This window comes from Coturnix japonica, chromosome 8 (genome assembly GCF_001577835.2).
Source record: "Coturnix japonica isolate 7356 chromosome 8, Coturnix japonica 2.1, whole genome shotgun sequence".
Classification (NCBI taxonomy): Eukaryota; Metazoa; Chordata; class Aves; order Galliformes; family Phasianidae; genus Coturnix; species Coturnix japonica.
In genome coordinates, this window is record NC_029523.1 from 11,609,980 (window position 1) to 11,620,732 (window position 10,753).

The following is a 10,753-nucleotide window of genomic DNA, read 5'->3' on the forward strand; positions in this document are numbered from 1 at the left end:
CTTAGAGTATAAAGGAAACAGTTATATTAAGTTGGCTTCTTGACAGTTTGTGCTCTACAGTCCTCCAGCCCTCCCCATGCCCCCTCACACCCAACACATTCAACCAGTATCATTTTTCCTCTGGGCTTGTCAAAACTGTCCTTATAATCTGTAGCACACCTTCTGAAAATGTTTTGCCCAGTTCTTAAATAAAAAGGTGACAAGTGCCATGCTACAGGTACAGCATTTACAGATATAAGAAGTGCTTTCTTCAAAGCCTACGCAGCAAAAGTCCCTATTAGGTTTATATCACAGAGAACAAACTGTCACTTGGGAGAATTAAGCTGGTGTGGGTTCTAATATATAGAGGAAAAAAGTGTTACTGTCTGTTGTAGGGGGGGGAAAAGAGATCCTCTTCCCTTTACCTCACACAGTGATTTTGTCTTTTATACATTCTGTTTTCATGTTTTAAACACCTTTCTTTCAGCAGTATGATGTGCTCTTAAAATTTTGTTATGGAAAATGGTACTATACATAGGGACCATTTTTAAAACATATTTTGTTGGAGCTAAGCACGTGAAAGCCTACTTTAATATTTCACATTAGTCTGACAAAACATAGCTCTACACGCTGTTCTACTTCTGAAGCAATATAAACACGTCTGTCATCTGTGCACACACAGAGCTATGTGTCTGGCTACAGAAACATACACAAAGCAAAAAATCTCAGGGAAAAGCAGGGCTGCCTCACAAAGCCATTGTAGCGAGGCCCTCACAGCACCATAGATGGAATGCCATCTCACTGGGATGTCAGAAAAGTTGCAGCCATGGCTTGGGCAGGGAATGGCAATTAGCTGAAGAGAAAAGATAGGTCCGACTTTGGGAAACAGGAGTTATAGGAATATTTTTCTTTTTGGAAGGCGTTATGCTGAAAATTGCTATTATGAGGCCCTGCGGGGAAGCCAGCCCTTACAACCTGTCCAACAAGCTCCTTTCAGTGGGAGAGGCACAATGAGAGTCCATTGATGTGGGCACATGTGAGTTCAGAACAGACACTTTATGTCGGTTTTACCCCAGATTGCATCTGACATTAAAGAGCAGTTAATAGCTTAAGAAGATGTGGGAAGGAATCTATATGCAGTACATATTCAGGTCCTTGAAAATGACCTGACTGAAGTGATTTTGACCCGCTTAATGTCTTTTTTTCCTCTCCCAAACTGGCAGTCTTATCAGGACTTTCTGTCCAGTTGCAGATAGTTTGTTAAATTTAAGATACGCTGGACTTTATTATGACTAATGGTTCTTTATTTTTGATTAGCGCTTTCTGGGCTGAACCTTGCTTTTAGTTTTGCTAGGGAACTGGAGTAGAGGGGAAGGAGGATAGAGGCAGCCCCTTCCTCTGTCTCTGGTTAGGGCAGCAGTACAGCATCACACCCTAAGGCTTAGAGAAGCATGAGAAGAGAAAGGCAATGAATGCTCCCATTCATGCTCTACATCCTCCCCGAACCGCCTGCTGGCCTGGCAGCAAGGCAGGCTCCCTGACCAAGCACACAAACACAGGCCCGGCTCAGGCAGCTCTGCATTCACAGGCTGCTTCTGTTAGAGCGGGGCAGAACAGATCCCATCCTTCACTCTGCTCTGGATTTAGCCTTGGGTGGGAGCATCTCTGGCTGCTCTGCTGCCCCTTACAGCACTGCTTGGTGCAGGATTTGGGGTTTTGGTGTGCTTTCAAACCATGGGTTCATAAACTTCATGAGTTTGGCTTTGAACACCAGAGAGTTCCAAAGAGTTTCTTTCACCTGTCACCTGCACAGAACTGCTGTTCAAGGATCACTTGCCTGCTTGGACCTGAAACCTCCCTCATGAAAGCTCAGAAAGTAGCAGTTGATTTCATCACAAGAATGTCTTCTGAAAAATTGAACTGCTCCATGCCTTGTGATGTGAAGCTGTCTCATCTTCAGCCTTGGGAAGACACTGTTCCCTTAACTTCACTGACAGCCTTTAGGAGAGCAAAGCCAAAAGGATCTCTGTCTGTGTTCACCCAAAATCGTGCTATTTACTCAGTTTGGTGAATCTGGAAATCCTAGTCAAAAAAGGGAATTAAAACTAGCTTTTAACCTGAATAATCAGCCCACATATGAGACTATGAGAGAGTGGGACAGTACTTACTTCCTTGTATTTGTCACTATTCTCCTTACAGGATCAATTGCCAACTCGAGTTAAGGAAACTTCACCATGTTATAACCAGTCTTAGAAAGTCAGAACTTGTGTTAGAAATGGTGCAGTGCTTTGTAAAGTTAAGGCAGCTAGAACTACTTAGGACAGCTCAGAACTGAATGCATCGCAGCTTAACTTTGAAGAAAGCGTGCAACAAGAGACTGCATTTCTAACCATAGGGGATAGAATGTAGAAAAGAGTTCATGGCTTTAATTCTGTTAAAGTTTGTTATCAACCAGATTGACTTTTCCTTGAAAAGATTATCTCATCTAACTGCAAGTTCTCTGCAAATGCAAAGTGGAGAGCAAGTAAGACATGGTCTTGTTATTGAATAGCTCTTATCTTTTGTTTGTAGTAGGTGGGTACAGTCAAACTGTCATTGTTCTGAAGGAAAACTACATTCTTCCTGCTCCCAGCAGTGAAACACACAAAAAACCATCTGATGGCCTGCTCCAAAAACTTAGAAGTTCCTGACTGAATTCATAATGTTTAGCTTCTGAGGTTCTGCTGTGTATCATTCTTTCCCTTAATTATTAACATTGAGGCAAATCTGTTCACATTACATATGTGACAGAGTCTGAAGTAAAATCTATTATCTTTCCCTGTTTCTGAAAGAGGAAAGCAGTATCTTGTGGATCTAAAGGAATATAGGGAATAAATATATTCTTCAAAGAAAACAAATATGACTTTATGGAAATATCATCATAAAACTGGCAAAAATTCAGAAGAGAACAGAATGCATCCAAAAGTTCCTTCACTGAGTCCTAGCCTGGAAGACAGATTTAAAATGAGTTTCAGTTATCAGATAGTTTTATCCAGATACGCATTAATTGACAAGCATGAAATACTCAGTTCTCACTCTTTACCTGGTTGTCTTCTAAGTGAGAACATATATTGTGCATTCATTAAAAACAGGTTAGTTTTATTTTAGAAAGAAAGGAGGGGAAAATAAAAGAGGAGAACCAGTTGGACTGCAATAAAATAATTATATGGGAAGAAAGTTGATTCTAGATTAGAAAAGAAGCTTAAAAGCTTATTTCTTTGCTTTACAACTTATTTTGCAGATTTGAAATGTAAAATAGCCAGTGTTAGATAAAAGCCTAAGGCAGTATATCAGGGATAAACAATGCAATTCTTTTCACGTTTATTTCCTACAATTGGTTGTAGAACTGCTCTCAGAGTTGTGAAGATCAGAGCAGGATGAGTTAATACCATCCTTGTATTGTATTTGTTGTTAGTCTGGACACAGGCAGTCTTCCCTTTCAGTTAAACAAGGGACTTCACCAGCCATGAAGCAAGAGTTTTGATCATTAGAGATTTCTCAGCTTTAAGAATAACCATACAACATTTAATCTACACCTGATTTCCTGAAATTAATCTGAAACTAATTATGAACAGGCTGTTGAATGTAGTGTTTAAGATACCCATTCCCTAGGACATAAGTTTTTAGTTATAGTTTCAGCTTTCATTCATTAAATAATGCTGTGTGAACAAAGGGCAGCTTACATGTGATGAACACAAAGACAACTTAAACGAAGCTTATTTGTCAGCAGAGAATGGCACTGGGGAGCATCTGTATTTTGGGACAGGAAAAAAAAAAAAAACCTGAAATATTACAACAGAAAGCAAAGCCTTTCACATTTAAACTAAACTAAGCTACATTGTTACTCTACATCCGGCAGTCACAGAATTTAGAAGACTGCTGGTACTTGGCCACAGTCAGTCAGAGCACAAGCAAACACCGTGTAAAGTGTTTCAAGAACCTTTGGATCATTCTGCACTTTGCTACTGCTCTCGTGTTGCTGGCCCACTCTGAGGCTGGATATGACACCAATAAATGATTGTTCCAGAAGGCAGGTGAGGATCCAAGAAAAAAAGGCAGCGAGCCATTCTGGTTATCTGCAAGACAATTTGAACCTAGGCCTTTCTGGAACTTGAATGCAACCTCCTTTTTATCACCAGACTTCCTTATAGCATAACAATAGTCTCATGACCAGTACTGTTGAAGTCAATAGAAAGTAAGTCATCTTGCAGAAAACAGCCTGGTAAAGGACAGGCACACCAGTAGCATTCACTGGAATGGCTTTGGACAGCATTATTTCATCTGCATTTCTACCTTGCACTGCAGTAGTAGTGGAGAACAAAGAGAAAGTGTCACGTAATACAGAAAGACAGGCCTTTGCTGACATGCTTATTTAAACTCAGTGTTTCACAGTACAAAATTTCACATCTAATGTCATGCCTTCTTTCTCCTACCTCTCCATACTGAAAAAAAAAGAACATTTAGCACATTCTGCATTCCAGTTAGCGGACCTGACTGAAATATGCACGTAACAAAAACATGCAATTCCACATTTAGCTATACCAGTGATAGGCTTTAACTTTGCACATATCTAAAAAGATTTATTTGTTGACTGATAGCAAAAGCATGCACAAAACTAATGCTATCTTTGTTCGTACCTGAGGAACAAAGTGAAAGGAGATGTTTGGCATTTATTACCCAAACAGAGAGAGGCTTGAAGCAAGAACAGTACTTAACAGACAAAAATGGGGAAAGTGAGGGGATCTCTGCAAGTTATATTTCCTGTTTCAAACAAGTTACACCACTTTTTCATTAATTAAAACAACATACATATTTAACAAGTAATTGTAAATGGATGCTTAATTAATGGTAGCACAAATTCTAGTCATGGAATCATTAAGGCCCACTAAACTTCATCCCTCAGTGTCACATCTGCCCTCCAACATAAACCTCCCCTGGCACAGCTTAATGCACCATCATCTCTCATTCTATCTTCCAGTTGGGAAAAGAGGCCAACCTCCACCTTGCTACAACCTCCTTTCAGGAGCTGTAGAGAGTGAGTGATAAGGTTTCCCCTGAGCCTCCTCTTCTCAAGACTGAACCATCCCAGTTCTCTTCCAGTCCAGAACTGCCATATTCTTGTCACTACCCCACCCAGAGTATTTCATTTGAGTTTGTTCCCAAACCACAGAGATCAGATACTCATGACTGCAACACAGCGGTCTTCTGGAATAGAGTTCAAATTCTTAGCTTAGACTTAACTGTATAAGTGCTGTAGCAGATTAGATATAGACTTAGTTCATAAAGATGAATTTGTTCTTGCACTATGCATCAGGTCATTGCATTACTCCTTTACTGTTATTTTTTAATCAAGATAAAAATTTTAGAAGTATTTTAATATGCACGCTGTGCAGTTGCAGGTATTAGAACAGTCATAAATAATTTCAGGAGCAATTAAAGAGAGTAGATAGCTAGAACTAGTTGTACTGTTGTGCATTATTCTGCCTCTTCCATGCTTTGGTGCACAGTAGATTCTAAAAAACAAAACCCCTCTCTTTCATTTCAGAAAGCATGGGTATTTGCAGTGTTACATCAATGTGATCTGCTCAGTTAGCATTACTGTAAATTCTAGTTTGTGTTGCCAGTAGTTTGGCAATTAGTGTTTCCTGCTTTATTGTTACACAGAGCAATTGAAGTCCACTGCTTTTCATTTATGATCCAGCTTGGGATGTCAGCTGACACAGAAATAAATGTCCTAACCTCAAATCCAGTGGCTTTAAAGATACCACCCTAACATTCATTGCCAAGATGAAGTTCAGAGATTACTGTTCAGTGGAAGCAAACAGGGTCTGTTTTTGCGGGCAACCATAAAAAAGAAAATAGACAAAGCAGAGCAGCTGGGAATCACTGTTAACGTTTTTTTTTATAATTATGTTGAAAAGCCAGATGCTAGAAATAACGCTGCAATATTAATGAAGCAGCTCTTTAAGTGGTATCTTAACAAGTCTACATTAAAATTTGTAAGAATCTTTTAAGAAACATCTGTGAAAGGATACTAATTACATTTGTCAGCAGATTTAGGCATATAACAGATTCCACAATAAACTACTGGTGTAGGTATCCTCCACTTTTCTGTCATAGATTTAGAAGTTTTCCATTACTCTGCTAAGATAATTATCTAAGAACAAGGTCACAATGCTGAGCATATTTCTTTTAATTTATCTCCGGACTAGAGAGAATTCCTGACAAACTCCATCTAGCTTTTACCTTGCTTATTAGGGATAGGGGTGGAATATCAATCTTGAGGAAATACAGCAAGCAGCTTCTGTGTAAAGAACTACTTCGGGGGAGATTAAACAGATAATTCTGAAGAGAAGTTGTTACTGCCACCTTACCACCTTCTTCCCCCTCTTCGAGTTTTGTTTTTCAAGAAATCAAGATGTGTAACACAAAACAATTAGGGTTTTCATAACATGTAGGCTGAATTTATGACCAGACAGTAACACCGAACCATGCTGGATATGATATCATACTTCTAGAATATCAGGCTCATTTTCCAACCTTTTTCTTTTTAAAGGAAGTATATTACAGAATGAAGATACAAAATAAAGCTATTTACTTAACATTTTTAGTCTTTGTAACTAGAAGCTTCCATTGTATTTGCATATAAACACTACCCACATTATCTGCTTGCATTCAGCTCTTTCCTCCCAACCCCCTATTGGAGGCAAGTCAACAGGCAAAACACACAGGAGAACTGCATGTACAGAACAGAAGTGGCTCCAATTCTGCATTTCCTACTGAGCGAGCACACCTAGCACAAAGTGCATGGCATTAATGTCGTCTATTGTTTAAAACTCAGTATCTCATTAAAAGCTCACTACTTTCCATTGGGTATCTACTTCAGTACTCACATACTAAGCTTTTCTAACAGCTTGGGAAGGAAAAGAGTCCTCACCACACATACACACAAAAAAAAATCCCCCAAACCACCTACACTCAGCATCTCCTGGAAAATCTGAAGTTTTGTGGGATACAATACAAGCATAAAATGGACAAGATTAATGATCTGGGATGAAGCAGCTAAAAACCTCATGATCCTGTATTCCGGTACAGTCTCAGTTATCTGAACATCAGCTATTGCAAATTCCCTTTTCTCCCCCGAAGTCTGAATCACATCCTCTGACTTCTACTGAAGTACATTAACAGTGACACCGATTATTTGAAAGCTCTCCTATCCAAACAGATTTCGGAACCTTACCATTGTGCTAACTGAGTCTCCTCTCTGTGGTAGTAAGCCCCTGGCTAAATGCCACTCTGTCTCAGCCATTCACTTGTCATGTGCAGCACTAGTCAGCCTTTTCTCCTTTGCACCATGTCAGTCTGTGTAAGGACTCTGAATGTTATTTGTGTACTGTTTATACTAACTGCTGGGAAGTTTGAAGGATAATGAACTAAGGTTAAAAGAAAGCAGATTTCCACAAGACTTTAGGAGCACTGTGCTAAGAGTGGGAAGTACTTCTCATTTGGAATTAGTATCACCTAGAAAATGCAGCCTAAATAATTAGCATTGAAAGAAGTCACAGAAGTAGGAATAAGGAAAAAGTTTTCTATTCCTCTTTTCCACATTCATATTTTTACAAGGAAAACAACAGTACTGCTGTGCAATGCAACATCTCCTTAAAATATCAACACTGCCCAGGTGTAGTCTTGTTTTCAATAAGCAAATGCGAAGATTTCAAAATACCATCTGTAAGGTGGAACGACACAAAGATGATAACAGATATTCAAAAGGTTATTTATAAGGAAAAACTCACCAATATAGATGTTTTTTCTGGGAAATGCTGAGGCAATCTCCACCAGGGAGCAGTCGCCAAGAGATGCTGCCTTAGTGGTGGTCAGCCCTTAAATGAGGTCTAGAGGAGATGGAGTCAAGCTCCACCCCTTCCAGGAGCACAGCTAAATTACTCTCACCTGTGCTCCCACAGCTGACCCAACACTTGCCTCAGCTGATTAATCAGAGGTTCAGGCTGTGATTACCAATTTCCCATACACCATCCTATTCATAGGCCAATATATTTTAATTAGTTAAATTAGGAACTGGTTGACCACTTTGTCCAGACCCTAGTAAGAGCTGTTCTCAAACAGAAGTAAGGACAACATGCTCAAGTGGCGGGGAAACCAAGTCTGGGGGTTTGGAGGAGAAAGATCAAGTGCTCAGATCAAGCTCAGGTCATGTTGAGCAGGCAGGAAACAAGTAGTAAATGTGAAATGTCTGTTTCTTAATGGGTCTAGCATAACAAGAGCATGAAGACAGTGCCAAGACTTAGCCTACTAAGGCCTGCTTTACAGAGACATGTCAAAGCACAGTCCCTTTCTTCTTTACAAGCATAAAGGAAAAAGGAAGATAAGTTTGCCATCTCTGTCACAGAGTCACAAAGGTAAATACTGGTAATATCCGCACATGCATGCATTTCCTCTGTGTGCTTTGCTACAGGGTTCTTGTAGGTAAATATCATTGAAATAAAGCAGATGTTTGTTATCCTTTAGTTTATTGACAAGAGGAATAGAACAGCTGAGTACACGTATGCCGGTGACACAGGTTGTCTAGTAGTGCTTTAGGTCTTACTGATCAGGAAATGAAGGCTGCCAAATAGGTCAGAGATTTGCTTCTCCCTCCCATCTGCTGTAAGCTTAGCAAACCTATTTGCTGTTACGATGCTTAGAGAAGAAAACTCTGAGATTTCAGTGATTCTGCTTAGCAAGCAGTCTGAAGTCCTCCCTTGCCCTCTATCTATGTGTTAGTTTTAGTAAATTAAAAAACACCACAAAAAGCAAGCCTGTCATTCATATTTAGGAGTAGGGTGGAGGGGAGGAAACCCATAACACTAAATTTGTTGCAGATAAGGTTTTGGTTTTTTCTTCATGTTAACTCTATCCAGGAATGCAATATGGCATTGCACTGCTGCAACTATAACATTTTAAAAGGAGGCTGTGAATCTCAGAAATAAAAATGCACAAACATCCACCGTAAGCTTATTGGCCAACAGCTCTGCTCACCTGATATAGAGCAAAATAAAACTGTATCTTCATAGGAGAAAAGGATGTCAGCATTAGACTCAATGAAAAAAGCAATGAATTAAGAACCAAACAATTAGTTGTTAAAACTGAATACCTTCTTAAATAAAGTTGAACCTCTACAGGTACAAATGTAAGTCTTTCACTGCAGGAAGTTACTTTCTCGTGAACATGGATGACATTTACGTTGTGAAAAGTTAAATACAGAGGAGAATCTTTCCCAACAATAAGACTTAGGGTTCCAGTCTTACATCTTCCAGAAGCCATGGTTAAAATCCCTTCCCAAAACTGGGATTTTCACCATCACTCCCTCTCAAGGGAAGTCTTGGTTTGTATTTCTTTCTTCTACTGTGGTATTTTAGGTTTGGTCCTTTGCAATTCTCAGAACGTTTTAGCATGGCATGCATCACTGAAGACATCTCCATATAAGGGAATTTACTCAAACAGTATAGGCAAAACACAGAACATAGATGTCAGATGATAATTCCATCAAGGCTGGGTCTGGCCCAGTGTTTCAGTTTATGCTACGTGCGAGAAGGGAGCAAATTTAATTTTCATGCTGTTGATTTTGAAACATTTGTAAATGGCAGCCTCTTAGGTGGAGTTAATGACTGCCTAGAAAATGTTGTCTTCCACAGTCTGCTCAAGGAAAGAGGAGCAGGCTACAAACACCTCATAGCATCCGTAATTGTTCTGCAAGGCAAGAGAGTCCCATGTGGGATGAGAATAGTGTGTTAAAACAGACACGCAAGCATACATACAGTGTGCCTTGCTTCATTACAGCACAGAGGTCAGGACTGCATGCCCCTTGAGATCCTCCAAAATAATTACAATTAGCTGTATGAATGCAGCACTGTTTTAAATAGATCTTGGAGGTCAGCAGATGTTATATAACTTAACACTGATTGTTTTCAAAAGGAATCCTGGTAAATGAAAGGTCAAGGACAGTTCTGGGTATTGTTGGAGTTCACTACTACCTGTTCTGTAGAGTTCTTAGTGGGCAGTTCTCAGTGCTTGCTACTGCATTTTGTTGTGAACAAGAATTGAGCAGCCGGGAGGTGTAAGCCTTGCTGCAGTCACTAGCTGTATCTACCCTGCAGCACTTTTAATAACTTCAGTCCCCCATCTGAGTTAATCAGACTAAAATTTCAGCAGGCAGCTGTGTCTCCAGCATCATAGGCCAGGCCATTTTGACAGTACCAGCACTGAAGGGGAAGGACGGCCCAGGAGAGTCACCACCAAGTTTTGGGGAACTACAGTCACCTTTCTTTTCAGTTAAGCACATCAGAAGGAAGCAGGAGCACAGCTTAATCCTTTGCCTCACCAGGTTAGCACTCACTCAGTATCTTTTTTCCCCTCAATGCTCAAAGAGGAACACTTGTGACTCAGAAAACTAAGAGGTTTTTCCTTCCTTAAAGCACTGGGTTACTGGAAAACGCATTCTTTAGCCAGCTCACAATCTGTTACCTGCAGGCCAGCAAGTTCCATCATCGTACAGCAGCACAGTCCTCCGTTGCCTTCGCCAAGGGGCACAGCCCTGCTGCAGCACTCTCAAGCAGGGTTGCTCCCACCCAGGCTCCACCCTGTCTTCAGGTAGAACCATGCTCATTCCCCATGGACTTTCTCCCCCAGCCCTATGGCTGGCAGCACCCTCTCCCAGCAAAGGGCTCTGCCCGTC